Raw genomic sequence first — 10,656 nt, forward strand, 5'->3', positions numbered from 1 at the left:
GTGAGCTTTTAAACTTATCCAATATTCATCTCATGAGTGAAAAGAGGCATTCATTCCAGATGTGATAGATGTTTATATCACAAAGAGCAAGGGCATTTAATTTTAGATAGATGATCCTATGTTCAATTGCAATTAATGGAACATTCAACAGTTGAATGAATTTGTGTGTAGAAGACATTTATCTCCAATTTCATTAAAAGAACTCATACATTTATGTTTAATGAAAGAAATAAGAATTTAAAGGACGTGGCAGACAAAGCGTGTGATTAAAAAAACAAAACAAAGTTTTAACACAAACCATTTCATTCTCTTCATTCTTCACAGTTATAGTAGCTGATTTGTATGTTCTGAGTAGTTGGAGAAAAATATTGGGGTGTAAACTGTTTTGACACTGTTTCTTGACTGCAACCAAAACATCATAAGAAGGGATGGAAAAAAAATAAATAAAATCCCTTAAGGATGTGCTACTTAGTTGACTTTTGTGAATGACCTGACACTTCTGAGGGAACTCTCTCTTAAAGAGGTGAAAAGTGTTTGAAGATTACTTTTCTCTGAGTAGCACTCAGTCAAAGAGCTTGGGATGTTTGTCTTCTGAATTTAGAGGCATCTTTTTAACTCTGTGGAGGGAATAGATGGGTTGTTCCCTGCTTCTTTTAAAAAAAGATTTCCACATCAGCTGGGAAAAGCTTTGGTATGATTTTGAAGATGTAGTTTCTGGAATAATCTTGGGTGAAGAATTAAATTATATTCTGTACAGGCAGGTCCATTTAAAGTCTCTGAGAGACCAGAAATGAAATATTTATTAGTGTGTTTTTCCGCCTGTTGTCGTTTTCAGTCCGTTGAAGTCAGTGGTCCAGTAATTGTGAAACCTAAACTATGGTTTTGCTTTAGTTGAATGCAAGACATCGCTGGATCTGATCAAATATTAAATTATACTTTCGGCATTTGTGGGATTTAGTACTATCCCCTCCAATTCCCTCAAAGGTTTCTATATACAGAATAAATGGAGGCGTTTCTGAATGGAATTTCCTATTCTGCCATATAAGCTGCTCTCCTTTGTATGATGTCCTGACCATTTAGATCAGGGGTGTCCAACCTTGGCGACTTTAAGACCTTTGGTCTTCAACTGGCTGGGGATTCTGGGTGTTGAAGCCCACAGGTCTTCCAGTTGCCAAGGTTGGACACCCCTGATTTAGACAGAGTGTTTCACAGAAGCTTCCCAGAAGTTGCCATCAGTGTTGATGAAGGATAGGAAAAATAATTGATGGATTCACACATGCACAGGTATTTAGTTACAGTTTGTGGTGTCCTTGATGCTTCCTGAGCTTGCTTGTTTTCTTGCAGATATTTTACCTAAACTGGGTAACCTCACCAGTGCTAGCATTTTAACTAGTTTGGGTAATGAAATGCCTGCAAGAAAGCAAGGAAGCTCAGAGAGCACCAAGGAGCCCTCATGTCAATCCTGAAGTGCAAATATTCTCTTTTATTAGTTAGGGTTTATTTAATAAGCTTCAAATAGGCTAGGTTCATAACGGTGAGCCACAAATTCTGGTATAGCTGTCACAATAGTTTGCACAATATTCTAAGTTCAAGCTAAAGAAACCATATTCACCTTACTACAAAGATGCTGTGTGTATGTACCAATGTCAGGATACAAATTACTACATGGTGGGACTACCAACTTGGGAGTGGAAGTAGAAACTGACTGGGAGCTGGGTCTGCTTCATTGAATGTGCTCCTTCAGTTGGGATGGTTCACCATTGCATTGCTGACTTACACAACGAGATGAATCTCTAAATGAGAGGTCATAATTTGTGCCTCCATAAGTTGTGGGAACCCTGCCGTAGTTTAGTTTGTTCTACGAACTGTTGAACAGCAGATGGCAATACGCAGGCAAGGTGAGCCATGTTGGTGAGCTGGAGCGATGCACTGAAATTCAGATGGACAAGAACCCAATAGGGTTGGTTTGGTAATGGTACTTTTGAAAAAGAGAGTAGAAATGTGGAAGGTTGCAAACAGTAATGATGTGGCTGCAAAAAAAGAGCTAAATGCCATTTCGGGTCACATCAATAGAAGTGTCATTTCCAAATGACAGGAAATCCTTATTCCATGTTATTCTGCCTTGGTTTACAGCATCTTGACTGTGCTGTCCAGTTAAGAAGGATTCAGAGGGTTTGAACCGTTTTGGAGAAGATCCTTGAGAATGACAGGGGCTAGAAATTAAATCCTACCAAGTAAGATGGGAAGTTTAGGGCACATTCAGCCCTGAGAATAATAGAGGAACAGAGTTGAAAAGGATCAATTGGGGGTCTTCTAATCTAGTCCATCCTCATGGCCAAGCTGGAGAAAAGAGGGGATGTGCTGGCGGGGAGGGAACGGGTGTAATGGCCCCTGTGTAACTGCAACCCTCCTGGATTCTTGTTAATTTCTGAAGACTTCAGGCAGGCTGGGAAGGAGAAAGGTTTCCCTCAAAATTGGAAGGGACTGGTGGACATTCTTGTTTAGTATGTGGAACCCCGTATGACAAAACCTTGGCAGGAAAACTCTACAAACACATCACTTTAGTGAATAGCCCAGTACTTCCTTGTTTGCTGTCATAAATCCACCTGGTTTCCTTTTCTTTCACTGCTTCTTTGGTAACTAATTTGCTTTGGAAAAAAAAAAAACTCTGGAGAACAACCCCAATGACCTCTGTCCCTTCCCCCAGGCAGATGTGCCCATAAATCAGCAAAGGAAGAAAGCAGATTTTACTACGGCATCAGATCTAGCCTTGCAGCAACCGCTAGTTTCTACAATAATTGCTCAGCTTGGGATTCTTTCTCGAACCTTTTCCGGTCTCCTCGTTTTTGAGACTAAAATTCTCTAGCATTATGGCTTGCTTATTCCTCTCCTTGAGGTGGGGAGATGAGAACGTGGCTTGATGTGAAATGAATGTCAACAGCATTTTGTTTCAGCTGTGGCACAATCTGTGTGACCGTTAGGGCTTGATGACGAGAACCACTCTGTGTGGTCATTTCCTTGTGCAACCATCGTACACAATTTGTGTAGAACAGCTTTGGGATCAAATTACTGAGAACTTAAACACCTTCATGAGACAGTAAATTCATCCACTGGTTTACTGCTGGATCCCCAATGTAGCACAGGTGAGTGAGCAGTCTCCCAAGGTTGGTTGATCACAACCAGATCCAGGTCCACCTTTTTTAAAAAAAATTAGATTCTTCTAATGAAAATGTGGATGGGAAAATAGCAGGCTACCAAATAAAGCATTAGCTTCAACCTAAACTGGAATTCCAACCGTAACTTTGACTCCAGAATATAAGACACTGAAGGAAAATGCTTTGCTTGGAAAGGTGCTGACTGCCCAGAAAGAAATCAGGAATAAACCAAGGTGGTAGAAAGCACTGGAGAGGAAGAAGATAGTAGAGCAATTAACAAGGGGATTAGTTCCCTTTTGAGAAAGAAATATTTTGCAATGGGCCATATTCAATATGGCAGTCATTTCCTGAGACTGTCCAAAATACGCTTCCTATATTTCTAATGGATCAAAATGCTTGAGGAACTCTCGATTAAGCCATATTTGAATTAAACTAGTTTTTACAATTAAGCTAGAGAGTTTTTGTTGCTGTGCTGATACTTCTAACTAACTAAATTCATGACTTCTGGGGGGAAAAAATATCGCAATTTGGTTCATGTAGGGTTTTGCTTGTTTGTGTGTACATTCAAGCTAGTGTGCCTATGACAGGATTAGAACCCTGAGTCTCTTGGTGCCTCTTGCTTTAGCTGCTAGACCCAGAGTGTCCAACCCTTGCGACTTTAAGGCTTGTGGACTTCAACTCCCAGAATTCCCCAGCCCGCCTTGCTAAGATAAAAATAAGACACCATATTACGGCTTAAGGAAATACCTGAATTCAGCCAAAATGACACACAAGGGAACAGGATATGCACATATGACAGATACAACATGGCTTACATATATCACTTTTCTCTGATTGCATCAAACTCATTCCTAAGAAATGACCTCATGGCTCCATCTGATGCGATTCCAGGCACTGAAATCAAACTGCATTCAAAGGAAAACTTTGGAGTTAGATGTTTTTAAGGGATTTGCAGAGATTTGGTTTCGTGTATGGAACAAAAACATCCTGTTAGAAGCTTCACCCCTAATTTAGTCTGCATAAAGGAAAGTGGGAAAGCGCGGTGGGTCACAGGGTAGAGCTGTTCCAGTCTTCACAGCCGGGGCTAAACCAACAAAAGCAGCAGTCAATCCACAGCTGCTCTAACCTCTGCAGTTGTTTGATCTCGTAAATATTATGCAAGGAGAGCAATACGGTTGTCCCAAGATCCTGAGTTTAGGATACAAAAATGTTTCTTCTGTTTTGAAATCCCAAAGGGGCTTTTCCAAAAAGTGACTGGACTTTCTCGGTTACCAAATTAATAACGGCAATGATTCACTTAACAGCTGTGGCCAAAAGCTCATAAAATAGGGGAAAACCCATTTAGCAAATGTCTTGCTTAGCAACATCAATTTTGGGCTCAATTGTGGTTGTATGTCGAGGACTCCCTGTAGGTGTTGTGGGACCCTGGTTATAGGGAAAGACCAACTCCCATGTCTGGGAGTTGAAGTCCACATGTCTTAAAGTTGGAGAGCCGTGGCTCTAGTCAGTGTTGTACGGGAATGGATTACAACAAACAAAGGTAGAACAAATGAGAGTTCGACACGAGTCACGACCATCTCCACTGCTGAGAAACATGTCTGCAAGCAACAGACATGTTAAACCTTTGAAATATTTTACTTTTGAGGAAGATTTTTGCAGAAGAAACCAAATATGGGCACGGCGGGGTCCTTGGTGCTCCCTGAGATTGGCTGGTTGGTTGCAGACATTTCACGACCCAACTTTGGGTACAACTAATCCTCGACTTACAGCTACAATGGAGCCCAGAATTTCTGTTGCTAAGCGAGACAGTTGTTAAGTGAATTTTGCCTCATTTTGCGACCTTTCTTCCCACAGTTTTTAAGTGGATCACTGCAATTGTGAAGTTAGTAACCCGGTTGTTGAGTCTATCTTGGCTTCCCCATTGAGTTTGCTTGTCAGAAGTTTGCAAAAGGGGATTGCATAACCCTGGGACATTGCAACTGTCATCAATATGAGTCAGTTGCCAAGCATCCAAATCTTGATCATGCAGTCATCGGGATGCCACAATGGCCATTAAGTGTGAAAAACGGTCATAAGTCACTTTTTTCAGTGTAACTTTAAATGGCCACTAAACGAACTGTTGTAAGTTGAGGACTACTGTAATTGGCTAGCTGGGTAATGAAATCTCTGCAAACAAGCAACTAAGGTCAGAGAGTACAAAGATCAACTCTGAGCTGCAAATACTCTCCTCTATTAATAGGAGCGTTGTGTTCTCTGCCTTATTCCTCTAAACCAGCCATTTCTCCATCACTTTGCTTGGGTTCATTCTTCACTTTTGTGGAGCAATGGCGCCACCTTGTGGTTGACACTGAGCACTGCAGAAGCCGTGTGCTAATCCAGTGGTACTCAACCTGGTTCCTACGGCCCACTAGAGGGCGTTCCAGCTTTCATGGTGGGCAGTAGGGGTTTTGTCCCCTGCTTTATAAATCACCATTACTGTGGAACCAGTGGGCAGTTAGAGAAAATTTTACTACTAACAGAGATACCAAAGTGGGCGGTAGGTATAAAAAGGTTGACTACTATCCCTGTGCTAATCCATTGTAATCCATTCCCGTACAACACTGACTAGAGTCAGGGCTCTCCAACCTTGGCAACTTTGGATTAGAATGTAAGGGTCACATCAGGGCTGCAGTTGGCTTGGGGGGGGGGTTGCAGGGCGCGTGGTCGACTGGATGGGCATGGCCATCTTGACACCATTCCTCAAACTGCTGGCCTGTTTTCCTCTTCGCATTGGGCAGACCCAATGGGCCTTGAGTTTGACCCCCCTGCTTTAGATAAATTGTGCCAAAATATTGAACAATAGTGAGCAAAAAAAATCTTTTTTTAATCAGAGTCAGGTAGTCCATGATTTACAATGATTTGTTTAGTAACTGTTCGACAACAGGACCCAAAAAAGTTGATTTATGACCATTTTTCACAACTTACGACCACTGCAGCATCCCCAGGGTCATGTGACTTACACTGATAACAGATGCTTGATTCACATTTATGATGGTCGCAGTGTCCCAAGGAATCACGTGATCCCCTTTTGCGACCTTCTGACAAGCAAAATCAATGGGGAAATGAGATTCACTTAATGACTGGGTTATTAGCCGGTCGTTAACAATTGTGGCAAGGAAAGACATCAAATGAGGCAAAACTCACTTAACAAATGTTTCACTTGGCAATGAAAATTTTGGGCAAAATTGTGGTCGTAAGATGAGGCTTACCTGTAGTAAGAGATAATTCGTGGGAATCTAACTAAGCTTACCAAGAAAAGAAAAGGAAATTAAGGGAACCATCCACCCCAGGGTTTTTCCAACATGGTAACTTCTGGAATTCCATTCCCTCGGTTGAATTCATATTACATATATTTATAATCCTTTTTTAAAAAAAAGAATATAGTGTGTATTATAAGAATGTACCAAGCAGAAGGTCATAACCTTAAGGTATATATTGAAGTTTAAATAAGAGTTGAATGGATATAATTAAAAGATATAAAGGTGTCATACTCCAATTAGTAACTACAGGAGAAAATTTGTTTAATGAGAAAAAATAATATGAAATTGAAAAGAACAGACAAAAGTATAAATATAATGATTTGAATTGAGATGAAATAATCAAAATAAAATTGAGAAAATTAAAAGAGGGGAAAAACTATATAAAAAAATGTAGAATAGTAATAAGATATGGAGTAGAACACAAAAATGAAATTGAGTTTGTGTCTGTATAAAGAAGTTCAACCTGCGACCATGCTATTTTCAAAAAAGATGTTTTATTTTGTGTGTGTGAAAACCCAAATAAAACTTTATTTAAAAAAGAAGAAGAAATTGGATTGCCATTGTTAGAATGGGTGGGCTGCTGGGGGTTCGCAGGGGTTCAGGAGAGCCCCTAGCTAAGATTCTGTGCAGTTAGGAAAACCCCAAATCCCACTCCTGGCTGGCCCCACCCACTCCACCCCTCCCTGGAGTCTGCGTGCAGCTTGTTTTGGATGCAGGTAAGTGCAGGAGGTACGTGGAGGTTTGGAGAGGGTAAAGAATGGGCCTCCTGGAAGTTTGGGAAGGCTGCAAATGCCATTTCTGGCTTCTGGAGAGCCTCTGGAGCCCACCTATCTCAGCACCAAAGGGAAATAATGGGGGCTGTGCAGATCTTCTCCATCTTGTGCTCCAATGCTGGCCTGCTGGCCTGCATCTTCATTGCCAAGTGCTGCATTATCCTTCTGAGACCAGACCTGAACACAAAAGAGCAGCTTACGACCAAAAGAAATGTGGAAATGTGAGACGGAAAATTTTCAACTCTCAATATATCAAAGTTAGAAAATGGTCCAAGCCATTTTCCATACATGAGCGGGCCAACAATTTTTCTTGAAATAATTACAGGACAGCTGGAAGATAGTATTCCCTATCCCTGTCCAATGGAAATGCAAATTGGTCATTGAGTTCTTTTGAATAATAATAAGTAGAATATCTGTCTTGTGCCCTTAACCTTCCTGAGACCTTAAACACCACACCCAGGTATTTTAAACATGCTACTTGTGCAATGGGAATCTTGTTGATATGATAGAAATAATTGGAGAAAGAGCTCTAGAAATTCTACCATTATATTTGTATCAATTTTTTTTTACAGATGGGTATCTGCAGTATTGGACAAGAAGATCTCATATCATCAATCTAAAGAAAGTACAAAGACCCCTCCCAAATTAGGAGGATAATCGGGATTATCCAACTGGTCAGTTAAATTATTACGTAGAAGTCAAAGAAGAGAGTATCTAAAATATTGCCTCATAAGATTACTAGAAAATAATTTCTACAGAATGGAATGATTGAAAGTCTCATAGATGTAGGGAGAAAGTGAAAGTTTTCCTTTGCTGTTTTCATGTGAAATCATTAGAACTGGCTTTTCCACTTCTGAACCCATATGGAATCTTCAGTAAAGTAATTCTCTTGGTAAAAATAATGTCCCAGGAATTTATTTTGCCGTCTAACCCAGTGGGGGAGTTGACAGTAGTAATTCAACAGGAATTAATTTTACAGACCTAAATATGCAAGAGTAAGGTACTTTCAATCCTACATGGTTTGCACTCTGTTGATGTAGCCACTCAGTGAAATCTTGATGCAAACCGAAAGGACTGAATTTGATGTGTATGAAAGCATTGGAAAAATCATGAAGAGAGGGGAGAGGCAAAAGGACTTTCTATGGAAACATGTTATTGTACCCACTATTGTTGTTGTCTTTCCTTTCCTTTTGATTTTCAACCAATAGAAAGCAAATTTTACAGAGTCTGAAGGTGGGGAGTATTCTGCCTAAATTTTGGCAAGGTTAAATAGGAAACACGAACACTTCAAACAATGAAGAATAAATGGCAGCCAATTGAAAACTCTTAATCTTCTTCTAATATGTGCTGAATATGCACATATCACAAAATGAGTACAAACACCGCCACCCCAGAATGAATGGTGGATATAAGCATGGTCGCAGCCTGCATTCCCCACAGAGAGAAATTCAACTTGGAAAAAGACAGACGGGATTTTAGAACTTCACAATTCTCTTCATTAGCAGTTCAGGCTGCTAACATTGGTTACAAGAAAAAGGTCTTGAGAGAATGTTATATTTGACTTCTAGATTGTAGGGTCAAATTTCATCCGGGAAGTTGTGCCCAATAATATTTTTAGCCCATTTTAAAAACTTTATTGTTCTTTTTGTCACTCCAAAAATATTTCCAAATCTTCTCCCCTCTTCCTGATGACCAAACTTTCCAAGCTCTGTTGCCTTTTTGCCTTCTAGAAAGCAGCCCCTCCCTCCTGGAAATCCAGATTACATTTCACCACAAACCAAAAGCCCATGTCTCTGATGTTCAATGACAAGTGAAGAATACCAAAACCCCATATGCCAGGCCTGCCTCTGTTCAAAACTCAAGAAAGAAAACACCCAACTCCATTGGATTAGGGAAGAGGTACTTTTACTAAGTTTGAAATGATAGCAGCGTAAACAAGGCAAGATCTGGTCCAAAACATGTGGATGTTATACATTGAAAGTCACCCCAAATCCCTGCCCCCAGGGTCCAGCACTGAGAGTCCAATCAACGTCCAGTATGATGTTATGGGAAAGCTCCTCTTCAGGTATTTCTCACATCTGGAGTCTCAGGATGGTTGGCCTTGATGGAGTATAAACAACTCCACTCAGCAGGGCCATAATTCATGAGTGCAAGCCTCCCTTCCAGTTCTCATGGGACTACTACACACCAGCTTGTTTCCCTATCCCACATGTACATGCCACCCTCCCCGTTTCTATGGCAGCCGATAGCAATTACGCTGCAAAAACCCATGCTGGAGATCCAGCTGACCACTACTGAACAACAGGTCCATGTTCCCCAATGCAGCCCATCTCCTGCCTGCCAACAAATCTTCTGTTACCAAATTGATGTTCCCCTCTGTCTTCAATGTTTGCAAGCCTCCTTCCCCTCCTTAACTTACCTGTATCCAAGCAACTGGGAGGAATTGAAGGGGAAGCAGATTCTTACCTTGGAAGTACCAGAATGACTGGGATTAGCTAAATTCAAGTGGAATTTGGTTAACGCCAGTGGGATTGCTCTCTAAGTAATACACATGATGTCTCACTTTATGACATAACTTAGTTATGGAAATTCCAATCCCAATTACCATGTAACTCAAGGATTACCTGTACAATATTAGGTCTTATATATTAAAATGATGCTGCAAAATCTGATTCTTTCTCTTCTTCCTAACAAAGTAATGTAAAACATATATTGGAACATTTCTTGTTCTCACACATTATACACACACACACACATTCTATCAGTTTTTAACTGTGTTTTTTCCAATCCAAAAAAATTGGCAAGATTTTAATAACTTTTTCTCCAATATCTTCACCGGAATCCTCTGGGATTGCTTTAAGCCTCAAATAAAAGAGCCAGATTTTCTAGTTCTTTCCAACTCCGTCTATATTATTCTCTAAAATGTCCATTTTATTATTAGTTTTATCACCCCAAACACTTGTTTTACACAGCTTATCATCGTCTTTCATCTCCTTTTTCACATTTATGAGTCTTTCCATTCTTTTTTCAAAACCCGTCAATTCAGTCAGAAGTGTTTCTGGCATACTGCCCATTTGCTAATAGGGATGGAAATCTGGTGTAACTTCTCTTTCTGCAGGTTGCTCTAGCGCAGGGGTGCCATACTGGTGGCCCGCGGGCCGGATGCATCACATGCAGGCCACACCCACCCCAGCTCCACGAATGGGAACAATGCCACGAAACATCACGTTATGTGACGTGGCGGGTCTTTCCTCCCCTCCATTGTTGCTGTTCTTCAGTCTTGGAGCAGTTGAGTCCAGTCGGCACCAAGGGCAAGAAAGGTGAAATGCAGACTTGGGAGCAATGAATTTCTTTCGAGAAGAATATCAAAGAATGCAATATTTTTGACTTTGATTCGGCAGTTTTAACCATGGTAATTATGGATTCCTT

This window comes from Pseudonaja textilis, chromosome 12, assembly GCF_049901715.1.
Source record: "Pseudonaja textilis isolate UNSWEBS1 chromosome 12, rPseTex1.2, whole genome shotgun sequence".
Lineage (NCBI taxonomy): Eukaryota > Metazoa > Chordata > Lepidosauria > Squamata > Elapidae > Pseudonaja > Pseudonaja textilis.